Source organism: Canis aureus, chromosome 28, assembly GCF_053574225.1.
Source record: "Canis aureus isolate CA01 chromosome 28, VMU_Caureus_v.1.0, whole genome shotgun sequence".
Classification (NCBI taxonomy): domain Eukaryota; kingdom Metazoa; phylum Chordata; class Mammalia; order Carnivora; family Canidae; genus Canis; species Canis aureus.
This window is the reverse complement of record NC_135638.1, coordinates 41,142,996-41,156,419: the sequence shown is the minus strand read 5'-3', so window position 1 is coordinate 41,156,419 and position 13,424 is coordinate 41,142,996. Positions and strand designations below refer to the sequence as shown.

Below are 13,424 nucleotides of genomic sequence, written 5' to 3'. Positions count from 1 at the left end.
CCTGGAAAGCCACAAACTACCAAAACTGGAACAGGAAGAAATAGAAAACCTGAACAGGCCAATAACCAGGGAGGAAGTTGAAGCAGTCATCAAAAACCTCCCGAGACACAAAAGTCCAGGGCCAGATGGCTTCTCAGGGGAATTCTATCAAACATTTAAAGAAGAAACCATACCTATTCTACTAAAGCTGTTTGGAAAGATAGAAAGAGATGGAATACTTCCAAATTCGTTCCATGAGGCCAGCATCACCTTAATTCCAAAACCAGACAAAGACCCCACCAAAAAGGAGAATTACAGACCAATATCCCTGATGAACATGGATGCAAAAATTCTCAACAAGATAGTAGCCAATAGGATCCAACAGTACATTAAGAAAATTATTCACCATGACCAAGTAGGATTTATCCCCGGGACACAAGGCTGGTTCAACACTCGTAAAACAATCAATGTGATTCATCATATCAGCAAGAGAAAAACCAAGAACCATATGATCCTCTCATTAGATGCAGAGAAAGCATTTGACAAAATACAGCATCCATTTCTGATCAAAACTCTTCAGAGTGTAGGGATAGAGGGAACATTCCTCAACATCTTAAAAGCCATCTACGAAAAGCCCACAGCAAATATCATTCTCAATGGGGAAGCACTGGGAGCCTTTCCCCTAAGATCAGGAACAAGACAGGGATGTCCACTCTCACCACTGCTATTCCACATAGTACTGGAAGTCCTAGCCTCAGCAATCAGACAACAAAAAGACATTAGAGGCATTCAAATTGGCAAAGAAGAAGTCAAACTCTCCCTGTTCGCCGATGACATGATACTCTACATAGAAAACCCAAAAGTCTCCACCCCAAGATTGCTAGAACTCATCCAGCAATTCGGTAGCATGGCAGGATACAAAATCAATGCCCAGAAGTCAGTAGCATTTTTATACACTAACTATGAGACTGAAGGAAGAGAAATTAAGGAGTCAATCCCATTTACAATTGCACCCAAAAGCATAAGATACCTAGGAATAAACCTCACCAAAGAGGTAAAGGATCTATACCCTCAAAACTATAGAACACTTCTGAAAGAAATTGAGGAAGACACAAAGAGATGGAAAAATATTCCATGCTCATGGATTAGCAGAATTAATATTGTGAAAATGTCAATGTTACCCAGGGCAATTTACACGTAATGCAATCCCTATCAAAATACCATGGACTTTCTTCAGAGAGTTAGAACAAATTATTTTAAGATTTGTGTGGAATCAGAAAAGACCCCGAATAGCCAGGGGAATTTTAAAAAAGAAAACCATATCTGGGGGCATCACAATGCCAGATTTCAGGTTGTACTACAAAGCTGTGATCATCAAGACATGGTACTGGCACAAAAACAGACACATAGATCAATGGAACAGAATAGAGAACCCAGAAGTGGACCCTCAACTTTATGGTCAACTAATATTCGATATAGGAGGAAAGACTATCCATTGGAAGAAAGACAGTCTCTTCAATAAATGGTGCTGGGAAAATTGGACATCCACATGCAGAAGAATGAAACTAGACCACTCTCTTGCACCAGACACAAAGATAAACTCAAAATGGATGAAAGATCTAAATGTGAGACAAGATTCCTTCAAAATCCTAGAGAAGAACACAGACAACACCCTTTTTGAACTCGGTCACAGTAACTTCTTGCAAGATACATCCACGAAGGCAAAAGAAACAAAAGCAGAAATGAACTATTGGGACTTCATCAAGATAAGAAGCTTTTGCACAGCAGAGGATACAGTCAACAAAACTAAAAGACAACCTACAGAATGGGAGAAGATATTTGCAAGTGACGTATCAGATAAAGGGCTAGTTTCCAAGATCTATAAAGAACTTATTAAACTCAACACCAAAGAAACAAACAATCCAATCATGAAATGGGCAAAAGACAGGAAGAGAAATCTCACAGAGGAAGACATAGACATGGCCAACATGCACATGAGAAAATGTTCTGCATCACTTGCCATCAGGGAAATACAAATCAAAACCACCATGAGATCCCACCTCACACCAGTGAGAATGGGGAAAATTAACAAGGCAGGAAACCACAAATTTTGGAGAGGATGTGGAGAAAAGGGAACCCTCTTACACTGTTGGTGGGAATGTGAACTGGTGCAGCCACTCTGGAGAACTGTGTGGAGGTTCCTCAAAGAGTTAAAAATAGACCTGCCCTATGACCCAGCAATTGCACTGCTGGGGATTTACCCCAAAGATACAGATGCAGTGAAACGCCAGGACACCTGCACCCCAATGTGTACAGCAGCAATGTCCACAATAGCCAAACTGTGGAAGGAGCCTCGGTGTCCATCGAAAGGTGAATGGATAAAGAAGATGTGGTCTATGTATACAATGGAATATTACTCAGCCATTAGAAATGACAAATACCCACCATTTGCTTCAACGTGGATGGAACTGGAGGGTATTATGCTGAGTGAAGTAAGTCAGTCGGAGAAGAACAAACATTATATGTTCTCATTCATTTGGGGAATATAAATAATAGTGAAAGGGAATGTAAGGGAAGGGAGAAGAAATGTGTGGGAAATATCAGAAAGGGAGACAGAACGTAAAGACGCTAACTCTGGGAAATGAACTAGGGGTGGTAGAAGGGGAGGAGGGCAGGGGGTGGGAGTGAATGGGTGACGGGCACTGGGGGTTATTCTGTATGTTAGTAAATTGAACACCAATAAAAAATAAATTTAAAAAATAAATAAATAAAATAAAATAAAAAATAAAATCTCACAAGGAAACCTACGAAATAAGTATGTCTTGATATCTTCATTCTCTGGATGAAGACATTGTGGTAAAGGAACTTAGACTGCCAACAGATACCAGAGCTAGCCCATCGAGCGACCAAACTTCACATCTAGTTCCATACACCCTGAACTTGGCTTACCATGCTCATAAAGCCAATGTTTCTGTGAGGCTAAATTGATGGGGGGAAGAGCTTAAGGATAGTCCTCTAATTACTTAGTAAATTAGTTCTTCCCATCCTCCCTTTCTACTTAGTTTCTCAGCAATATTTTGTTCCTGGAAAAGTTATAGCTGTTTAGCAAATATTTATACTTCTCTTTTATTTCTTTATGGGACTATCATGAAGGAAGCATATTCTTAGTGCATGAGATAACCTGTGCCTTCTGCAGTTTTTCTTGAAATCATTGATTTCCATTCTTATAGGAGACAGGGCCTACTGTCAGGAGCACAGCAAAACCAAGGGTACATGCAGAAACAAAAGCTTTGTCTGGAAGTGACCATTATGGACTGAAGTCCTTCATCCTCTCCTCTACTCCCTACCAAATTCACATGTTGAAGCTCTAACTCGTAATGTGGCATATGGAGATGGTTAGGTTTAGATAAGATCATGAGGGTGCAGTTGCTAGGATGGGCTGTGTGCCCTTATAAGATGGAGTGACCAGAGTCCTCTCTCCACCATGCGAGGGCATAGTGAGAAGGCACCCATCTACAAGCCAGGGAAAGGGACCTTGCCAGATACTGGATCTGTTGGCACCGTGAACTTGGACTTTTCAGCCTCCAGGACCGTGAGAAATAAATGTCTGTTGTTTAAGTGACCCACCCAGTCTATGGTACTCTGTCATAGCAACCCACGCTGGCTAAGACAGTGAGTGTGATTCCGGACACTCACGATAGCACTCGTTGTAACTCCTAGATCTACACTGGCATTTAACATTAGTGTTAGTTCTGGTAGACTCTGGAAATTTGTATTTTTCAAAACTTTCCCAAGCAATTGTAAGGATCCATCAGATTTAGAACATACCTAGATCAGGGAAGAGCAAATGTTTTCCACAAAGGGGCAAATAGTGAATGTTTTCAGCTTTGCAGGACATATGTTCTCTATTAAAATTACTCAACTCTAATGTTGTAACATGAAAGCAGTCATAGATGATACTTTAAGTGAACGGACAGTTAGGTTTGGCTCACAGGTCACAGTTTGCCAACCTCTGGCCTAGATTACTAGTATTTGTATTAGCCAGCTGACATTGCTATAACAAAATGCCACAGACTGAGCGGCTTCAAGTACAGACATTTATTTGTTTACAGTTTTCCTGGCTCACAGATGACCACTTCTCACTTTGTACTCACTTTGTACTCACATGGTGGAGAAAGAGAATGAACTCTTTGGTGTCTCTTGTTATAAGAACCCTGATTTTACTGGCCCAGGGTCTCACTCCTATGATCACATTGAACCTTAATTATCTCCTAAACATCTATCTTCCAACACTGTCACATTGGGGTTAGGGCTTCAATGATCGAATTAGGTGGGGGCACACAAACAGTAAGTCCATATCAGTATTCCCTAGTTTAGTAAGTAGTTGGCCTTTTTGAGGATTTGAGTTTGGCTTTAATAAGTTCTTATTCAACAGACATTTATTAAATATATACCACACACTGGCAATATAACAGTTCCTGGGTAGACAAAATATCCCTACTTCTAAAGAGTTCATTTACAACAGTGGTTGCCAAGCAAATTGATCATAAGAATTCATTTCAGGCTTGTTAAAATGCAGGTTCTATTTCTCAGCGTCACATTAATCCTACTCTGTGGAGAGGTACTGGTAATCCTCTATAAAATAGCCATTGGTGGGCAGCCCCAGTGGCTCAGCGGTTTAGCGCCATCTTCAGTCCCGGGGCCCGATCCTGGAGACCCGGGATCAAGTCCCACGTTGGGCTCCCTGCATGGCGCCTGCTTCTCCCTCTGCCTGTCTCTCTCTCTAATGAATAAACAAAATCTTTAAAAAAATAGTCATTGGTGATATGGAAAATAAAAAGAGAAACGTGGTCTGGGACTATGGGTATAAACGTTGTTTCCTGAGTTGACTCAGGGGCCGTACTCCATTCAGTCATTCTATAATTCCTGTGGTGTTAACCATGAGCCATGGTGTGGTGCAAAGAGCCCTTGACTTAGAATCAGGAAACCCATGTTTGAAACTTGGTATAATTACTCATTAGTTATGTGACTCTGGGGAAGCTATGTTATCTTCTTGAACTTCTGTTTCCTTACATGTTTACGGGATAAAATACTTATTTAGGAGGCTCATTATAATAAAATATGAAAGTATTTTGACAATGACAAATAATGTATACAGTAATTGTTTGTTATGAATCAAGTCCGGCCTTACTCCCAGAGAATCATCTTGGCCTCCAGGTCAGACTGGAAAATTATGTTGGGTGGTGTTTTGGGAGAGGAACAGAGGTATAGAAAGAAAACATTTCTATTCGTTTTACCACCCCACTTTCATTATGGACTAATTACAGCTGGAGAGGGCTAGTAACAAGTATCATTTGTATAGGTTTGTCGATCCTTGGAGGCTCAACTGAAATACTACTTTCTTGTTCGGATTTCACTTTCCTGTTAAATATTACGCGGGTAGGAACTCAAAGTACGGAAAAGCCAGATGGGCTATTTGAAATCCTTATAGGCTTAGAAATGCCTCTGTCCTTGAAATGAAGATTTTTCTAGACCATTGGTTACCAGAGATGGGCCCTTTGAGTATTTTGAACAGTTTGAAGGAAATCAGCCTCATAAATTTAGTTTCCCTCAACAAAACAGATTTGCTAACTCAGTTTTCCATATAAATCTATTCCCGTAAGAGCTAATATCTTCTGTTTCTCCTGAATGCCAGCAATTCTACTATCAATAAAATAAAAATGAGATTTTTACACTTTGAGTTAACATATCAGTGTTGATGGATGAGCCAACTTCGGTGTTCGGGGATTTTGAAAGTAGAGTTCACTGCATCCACGTGCACACACGCACCCCTCCGCCCGAGCAGCCGAGCAGCCAGCAGCCGAGCAGGCGGCCTTGGGAGCATGTGGTCTCCGGGGAGCGGAGGCTGGCGTCGCCCTCGCCCTCGCCCTCGCCCTCCGGCGCTGGTGACACGGCGATGGGGCCTCTGAAGACGCGTCCGCGCTCAGGGGGTGCGGGGGTAGCAGCAGCGCTGCGGTCGGCCCGGGCTCTAGGACAGCACCGGCACAGGCGGGAGAACTCTTGCGATGCCCTTTGCAAGAAGCTACAAGAACCGCTCAAGTCCCACGTACGGTCCGAACCGGGACCAGGACCACCGCTGCCCGGTGCCCCCTGCGGACCTCGCTCGAGGACTGGCTCGGGGGCGCGGGGCCTGCCGTCCTCCTCCGCACACGCTGGGCCCGAGGTCCGGCGCCCTCCAGGGCCCTGGGCTGCGTGCATGACGCCGGCCCAGTCCGCGGTACCGCGCCCGGCAGCCCGGCCCCTGGGGAACGCCGCGGGCGGGCGGGCGGGCGGGGCGGCCTCGGAGGGCGCGGGCGGCGGCGCGGGGCGGGGCGGGGCGGCGCGATGACGTCAGCACGCTCCCGGGGGCGCCGGGCGGGGCGGGGCGGGGCGGGGCGGGGCGGGGCGGGGCGGCCTCCAGGGGCCGGCGGCCGCAGGGCAGTGCGGGGCGGCCCGCGCGCTCCGAGGCCCCGCCCCCGGCCCCCCCCGGCCCCCGCCGGCCCCGCGTCGCCGCGATGCGCTCGGCCCGGCCCCCGGCGGCTCTTGGCGGGCGCTGCGGTGCCTGCGCGCGAACGGGGCCCGCGCTGCTCCCCGCCGGCAGGGGCTGCACCGCCGCCGCCCCCCGCGGGCTCTCACGTCCGGGGTGAGGCTTCCGAGCGAGCCTCCGCCTCGAGGGGCGCCCCTCCCGCAGCCGGCGCCGCCCTCCGAGCCGGGGCGGGCGGCTTCCGGCCCTGCGCTCCCACCGGCCTCTGCCCTCCACGCATCTGTTTCCACTTTTCCAGCGTTTAAACTCCACGGTCTGCGCCCCCCGCGCCCCCACCTCTCCCGGGAAGGGCGGAAGAGCGCAGGGCTGGGGCGGCGGCGCGGGCCGCGGGGCGCAGAGGGGACGCAGCCGCGCCGCAGCCTCCCCCCGCTCCCGCCACGAGTCCCATCTCCTCCTCCTTGAGCTTAACCACTGGCGAGTGAGACGCGGGAGCCAAGTGGCCGCTGCGTGTGGACGTTGGTGCCCTGTGCGGCCCGTACGCGCTGCATCGGGGTCTCTGTGCCTCGGCACCTGCAGCTGCAGCCGCGCCCCCGACCTGCCTCCCCGCGCGCTGCGGCGGCCTCACCGGGACAGGTGGTCGGTGCCCTCGCCCCGGGACAGGTCGTGGCGCCCTCACCCCGGGACAGGTCGTGGCGACCCTCACCCCGGGACAGGTCGTGGCACCCTCACCCCGGGACAGGTGGTCGGTGCCCTCACCCCGGGACAGGTCGTGGCGCCCCTCACCCCGGGACAGGTCGTCGCCGTCCCCCACCCCGGGACAGGTCGTGGCGACCCTCACCCCGGGACAGGTCGTGGCGCCCTCACCCCGGGACAGGTCGTGGCACCCTCACCCCGGGACAGGTGGTCGGTGCCCTCACCCCGGGACAGGTCGTGGCGCCCCTCACCCCGGGACAGGTCGTGGCACCCTCACCCCGGGACAGGTGGTCGGTGCCCTCACCCCGGGACAGGTCGTGGCGCCCCTCACCCCGGGACAGGTCGTCGCCGTCCCCCACCCCGGGACAGGTCGTGGCGACCCTCACCCCGGGACAGGTCGTGGCACCCTCACCCCGGGACAGGTCGTCGCCGTCCCCCACCCCGGGACAGGTCGTGGCGACCCTCACCCCGGGACAGGTCGTGGCGCCCTCACCCCGGGACAGGTCGTGGCACCCTCACCCCGGGACAGGTGGTCGGTGCCTTCACCCCGGGACAGGTCGTGGCGCCCTCACCCCGGGACAGGTCGTCGCCGTCCCCCACCCCGGGACAGGTCGTGGCACCCTCACCCCGGGACAGGTCGTCGCCGTCCCCCACCCCGGGACAGGTCGTGGCGACCCTCACCCCGGGACAGGTCGTGGCGCCCTCACCCCGGGACAGGTCGTGGCGCCCTCACCCCGGGACAGGTCGTGGCGCCCTCACCCCGGGACAGGTCGTGGCGACCCTCACCCCGGGACAGGTCGTGGCACCCTCACCCCGGGACAGGTGGTCGGTGCCTTCACCCCGGGACAGGTCGTGGCGCCCCTCACCCCGGGACAGGTCGTCGCCGTCCCCCACCCCGGGACAGGTCGTGGCGACCCTCACCCCGGGACAGGTCGTGGCACCCTCACCCCGGGACAGGTCGTGGCACCCTCACCCCGGGACAGGTCGTGGCACCCTCACCCCGGGACAGGTGGTCGGTGCCCTCACCCCGGGACAGGTCGTGGCGCCTTCACCCCGGGACAGGTCGTCGCCGTCCCCCACCCCGGGACAGGTCGTGGCGACCCTCACCCCGGGACAGGTCGTGGCGCCCTCACCCCGGGACAGGTCGTGGCGCCTTCACCCCGGGACAGGTCGTGGCGACCCTCACCCCGGGACAGGTCGTGGCGCCCTCACCCCGGGACAGGTCGTGGCGCCTTCACCCCGGGACAGGTCGTGGCGACCCTCACCCCGGGACAGGTCGTCGCCGTCCCCCACCCCGGGACAGGTCGTGGCGACCCTCACCCCGGGACAGGTCGTCGCCGTCCCCCACCCCGGGACAGGTCGTGGCGACCCTCACCCCGGGACAGGTCGTGGCACCCTCACCCCGGGACAGGTGGTCGGTGCCCTCACCCCGGGACAGGTCGTGGCGCCTTCACCCCGGGACAGGTCGTGGCGACGGCACCACCACACGCTGTACCGGGGCGGGAAGGCAGGGGCTGCTCCGCCTGGGGCGCTGGGCCTCGCCACCCCGCAACCTGCCTGGACTCCAGAGTCACCCCCAGTCACACCCCTCCCTGCTCATACAGTCTCACGGTGTTAGGACAGTTTGTTTCTATTAAATGATTTTAAAGACGTAAAGATAAAGGAACCAAGCGCCGTGGTGAACCCCGAGTCTCCTGGACATCTCCCAAGTGGAATCAGCAGCGAGGCCTCCGGGAGAGACTTCTTGCTCCCAACCATCCCATAGAAGTCACTTCCCCAGGGCTTTCCATCAGGTGGCTGGTGACCTCAGGGTCACTCAACCGGAGAGCTGCGCTGACTTCTTGAGATGTACTTGCGGCTCATTTCCATTGCACCGTGGGTTGAAGAAAATAACTGCTTTGCTGAAACATTCCCTGCAACAGGAGGAGGCGCTGGGCTTTTTCCTGGAGTTGTCTGTGAAGGCAGCTTACTGGTTCTTCAGAGCCAATATGATGCCTCTGACAAGGTACTTCAAAAGGATTCCAGGTATTGTTGGGATCGATGCCAAAATCTGCAAAAAACAGGATTTTTGTTTTTCACTTGACTCTTTAGAGTTTCAGCTGATGGGACAAGTTCTAAAATACCTAATACAAACTTGCTATAATGTGATAAAAAATAAAAGAGAATGAAAAATTCTGATTTGTGTACGTGTGTATTTGTATATAAACTCTAATTATTTTAACATTTAATGTTTTATAGTGTATTAGCTACTCTACAAAACATACACAATACAGGAACTCTCGATAGGAAAACAACATGAAATGACTTATTTTACTTTAGGGATTAAAAAAAATTAGTTTTCTTTTCATCTACTTTGATTCGTCTAAATCATCTAAATTTGGCTTTGTACCCAAGAGCACAGAAAGATACCAGACTCTGAAGCCAGCCTCTCATGAAATTGCTAGGCTAGCTCAGTCTCCAAATCAAACACGCTCAGTAGCCCCCCTTGAAATGGAAACCAAAAGTGAGAATTTCTCCCAACTCCCTTCTCCTTCCTCCTCCTTCTCCTTTGTATTAAATATCATTTGAAACAATCAGGAACTTTTCTCTGGCAATGAGTCACTGGCAGGAAAGCAGAAAGCACCACTTCAGAACTAGGGAAGAAAAACATCTCTGTGACCTCGCTTTCATTTTCATCTGAAGAAGTGAGCCATTGAAAGTGTTAACTGTCCTCAGGGTCTGCCTGCCCAGGGAGCTCCTCAGTGCTGTCCATGTGGCCCCAGGGGCCATTCCATTCCTGCAGCTGCAGGATTGCCAGGGGCCAGGAAGTGAAGCTCTCTCAAGGCCTTTCATTTGCTGTGAACACAGGAGTGGCTTAAATTGTTCTCAGTGCAGCACCTTCACTCTAACGTTGAATGGACAAGGAAAGAAGATTCAGGACTAGGGGAAAGTAGGCAACACAAACATTTCTCAAAGGGAAGGCTGTTTTCAACAGGCAGTCGGTGACCCTTGCCTTGATGAGGAGTGAGGGCACAGTATGCTGCTTGTGAAGGGGAAACACTGTACCTTTATGCAGAGTTTGGGAGGTTATTAGGTCTGAGATTTATGGAAACAGAAGGATTTAAAAATAAGAATAAGAAGAAACTACCTCTTGCCTGGCCACAGGTGCAGGAGCAGCGGGACCTCTCCTCCCCACGGGGCTGGGAGACTTGCCTCCTGCAATCAGTGTTAAGTAATGTCCCATTCTGCAGGACCTCAGGGGACCATCTGTGTATTGGGATCAAGATACAGTAAGGAGGTTAGAGAATTACTTGGAAAAAGCAGGCTTGCCACCCAGAAACAGAGTTGGGATATGGGGGATTTGAAAGGTCCTAGGCCTCTAGGGGACAAGCCTCAAAGTTTTATGTTCGGGACTGCTGCAATCTCTGGAATCTACTCTTCTGGGTCTCTGGGTCTCCCCTGTGTCTCTCTCGGCTGAGCTCGACACAAAGAAAGACAGCTTGGTGTAGAGGAACCAGATAATGGCTCTACCCAAAACTGCTCGGGCCAGTTATTAAATCTCTCAGAGCAGGGTTTGGAGCCAGACAGTTCGGGTTTTAACACTAGCACCAGCTGTGTGATCTCCATAAGGTATCCAGCCTTTCCGTGACTTAGTTTCTTGCCTATAAAATGGACATATCGAAAATGCCCAGCTTATTTGGTTGCTATGAGGATTAAATGAGAAAATGCATGTGTTTTGGTTAGAATTCTGGCTTGCAAACAACATAGATGACCTCTGGCTAACTTAAGCAGGGAATGAGTTTATGAGAAGGCTACCTCAGAGAAGCCTGGAGATTTAGGTTTAGAAAATGTGCAAGAACCAAGGAAGGCTGGACCTTGGTGACCCTGGACACTGGTTGGGAGTCAGGTGCTGCCTCAGGACTGGGTTCCATTGCCATGGGGAGACTGGCTAACCATGGCTGAGAGAGAATCATTTTCTCTGGATTCAGTGGCCCATCTGAAGGGTAAGATGCAAGGCATCAGGGTGTGTGTTGAGGGAAAGTGGGACTCATTCCCCTAAATAGGATGAAAGTTTAGATGTTGAGTTACTAAACAATGAAAAATATCCATTAATGCTCAAAGTGTGTAGAATGTCAACTTACAAGGGGCGAGCACTCAATAGAAGCTGCTGGGTACAATGATTTATTTCTATATTCTATGAAATGGTTATGATAACACCTTCCTGAAAAGGCATAAATATATCAAAGACCAAGACTAATACTTAACCAAGTCATAGTAATAATAAACACACTTCACACATTCAAGCCGGTATTATCATAAGAATAGTATAGATGAGTGAAATTCATGGATAAATTACAATATTTTAGTCTGATTAGCAGCTTCAATGTCCTTTTCCATAAATCACTATAAAAGAGCAAATCGGTCAAGTTGTCTTTCCTTGGTTTACTTTTCTACTTCACTATTGACACTTCCTTATAACCATTCCCACTTCATAGGAAAGAAAACATTTGCTGAAAGCTAAGTTTTCTCCTAAAATCAAATTCTAATGAAAAATGTACACATGACACAGAAAGCAGCATTTATTCATTTTCATATTAGTTTCTAAGTCTTGAGACAATGCTTATTTTTAGCTCAGAAGAATATATACTGTCTTAGAAAACAAATGTGAATGATGTCACTTTAAAGAATTTTTCACAAGGTTGGAATTGTATGTGTTAGCAATTTTCTTAAATTTTTGATGACAGGAAATAAACAATGAAAAGTTTTCAGTGTGTTATGTATTTCTTCAACTCCTTATTAAAAATGTAGCCTGCTGTAGCCAGGGATCAAGATCCATGGGGGAGGAAATAGGTCTGCTGTAGGCATCTTCTAGAAACAAACATCTCTTAGATGTGGGCTTCTAATTCTCCTGCAATTATTTAATACATTGTGTCCATTTGTTTAATCTCTTTTGTCCTCTTTAAGGTCAGCACGGGTAGGAGTGTTTGCAACATATTCCCTGGGGGGCCCAGCTGTGCATTAGTACTTAGACTTTTGAGCCCGATGACCGGGCTAACGCATCAGACTTGATGTGCTCTTTCCTTGTTATGTGACCTGTGCGAGTGACTTCAATGCTCTGTCTCAGTTTCTTTATCTGTAATGTTGGAGGCGATACTGTCGTCTACCTCATAAGGTACCTTCAAGGTTAAAGGAGGTAACAATGCCTACAAATTGCATAGGACAGTGTAAGACCAACAATAAATACCAGCAATGAGCTAGTTGTTGACTGTCTGAGTTGTAGGTCATCTGATTTGCAGTGAATGGATCTGCCCACTCCAAGGATGGAAAACTTTAAAGCTGTTTGACACCAACTGAAATATCAAGACCATTTGCAAATGGTCTGTTAGAGACACAAACGAAAAGGCTCAGGATTCAGGATGCATTCTGGAAACAAAACAACGGAAAACTTGAGAAAGCCCTTGTGAAATAGAGGGTCTGGATACTGGTTTTGATGAGTTAGAAAAGCTGACTTTGACAGCATTTTCCACTCGGGGCAGGAGCTTGTTTATAGTGCTCACCTGAAAGCAAGCCAGTGATTCTAGTGGTTTTGAATGACCCTGCACACTTTAGCTCACTTAGGAAGGGGGTTTCTGCACATTGGCAGTGACATGAAGATTCAGAGGATGAGGTTATTAAACAGAGAAAGCTGATGTTCTTCTTATTCCCTGGCAGCTGCTCACTCAGTGAGATGGCTATTGGGGAGTGGGCATTGCTTTTCCAAAATGGACTTAGGTTAAGATAAATGTACAATGAGGGAATGGACACTTTGAATCATGAGCATCCCCCTCCCCGCCCCGCCCGTTTAAACAGTGCTGTAACCATTTTAAGACCCTAATTAAGGTTTTATAAGTAAATTGGACTCTGAAGCTACAGGATAAAACATGACTTTCTGCTGGTAAACCTAGGTCCCTGTGTTCATATCTGGATTTCCCAGCTGCAGGGTCCTCTCCAGGATTCCTTTTGAATATGCATTTCATTTTTCATTGAAATTAAAGCTGCTGACAGATTTAGACAGATGGACAGGGGCCTCAGTTATACAGCTTTACTAGCAACCAAAATAAAATTGTGAAGTACAGCAGGTGGAAGTTGGTTGATTAGGTTGGATATTTGCTATTCTGTGAATCCAGTGAGCCGCCTGCCCACTTCTGCTCACATGCACATGGGGTCCACATCCATTCATTTTGTGGATGCTTCATGGGTTTGGTCTGTC

At 49.2% G+C, this 13,424-nt stretch overlaps 1 long non-coding RNA gene across 1 annotated transcript; it reads left to right on the top strand.

Annotated features, from left to right (window-relative positions):
• The first annotated feature begins 7,852 nt into the window (after positions 1–7,852).
• Positions 7,853–9,373, top strand: LOC144300257 (uncharacterized). Its single transcript, XR_013366841.1, has 2 exons — positions 7,853–7,991; positions 8,660–9,373. It is a non-coding gene; the product is annotated as an uncharacterized LOC144300257 (long non-coding RNA).
• Positions 9,374–13,424: the final 4,051 nt, after the last annotated feature.